Genomic DNA, 977 nt, shown 5'->3' with positions numbered 1-977 from the left:
AAAAAAAGTCAGTCAATTCAGAGAAAATAATTCTGACAAAAATAATAAAGGTGATATATAACAGCCCCAAATCTAGGAAAAACTGCCCAGAATCTTCCTAAACAAGGAGCAATGTCAATAGCAGTCAACTGTGCCTCACTGTGAGCATAAATGGAAAATGCGCGGTTTAAAGCTTCATGTTATAATAAATGGTCTGAATTCTCCTACCCTGTGTGGATACCCCGAGATTTGTTTTTGTTCTGTTTTGTTCTGTTTTGTTTTGTTTTGTTGTTTTGTTTTGTTTGTGGGGGGCTCTTTATTGCTCTATTAAACTTTCCAGATGGGTGTATTTCATTTTCTCATTTTACAGTTGAGGGATTCTGGGCCTCCTTTATCCCAAATCACTTACAGGACCAGGGGTTTGGAGAACTGTGGAGGGCTTCTGGTTCCTAATAAAGACCTCCTATAGAAGAAAGAGTAAAGTATGAAGAACGACTCTTCTATCTTCTTCCAATGACATATTAAATGCTAAACAGGAAGGCCCCATTAATTTTCATATGTGATATGAGATTCTTTGGCCCATGGAGGGCTATACTCCCATCTTTCCTCTTTATCTCTTCATTTAAGACTGAAAAAGCAAAACCAGTTAGACCAGTGTTTAATCCACTGTAATCTCTAGTCTTGGAAAGCCTTCCAAATCCGTGACATTTCTGTCTATAAACCCATCAGGCAGAGATAGTAACTTGGTTCAGTGCCAGGATAAAGCTGAAATTCAGTAAATATTTAATGTTGTCAATGAAATAATTTCCTTAAACTCTGACCTTCGTTTCAGCTGGTTTCTTTCAAAAGAAGATAAATAAAAGCAAGAAGAGATCTATTTTAGTACTGGCAAATATACAGAAATAAGGAAAATAAGCTGCAAGAGAACACAAGCTGATCGATCCAATAGAAAAATAAAAATATAAATGATTTGATATTTTGTCTAAAAAAACCTAAAT

This window comes from Pteropus vampyrus, unplaced genomic scaffold, assembly GCF_000151845.1.
Source record: "Pteropus vampyrus isolate Shadow unplaced genomic scaffold, Pvam_2.0 Scaffold11, whole genome shotgun sequence".
In the NCBI taxonomy this organism is placed as follows: domain Eukaryota; kingdom Metazoa; phylum Chordata; class Mammalia; order Chiroptera; family Pteropodidae; genus Pteropus; species Pteropus vampyrus.
The sequence above is the reverse complement of the archived record's forward strand: the minus strand, read 5'-3'. Positions refer to the sequence as shown.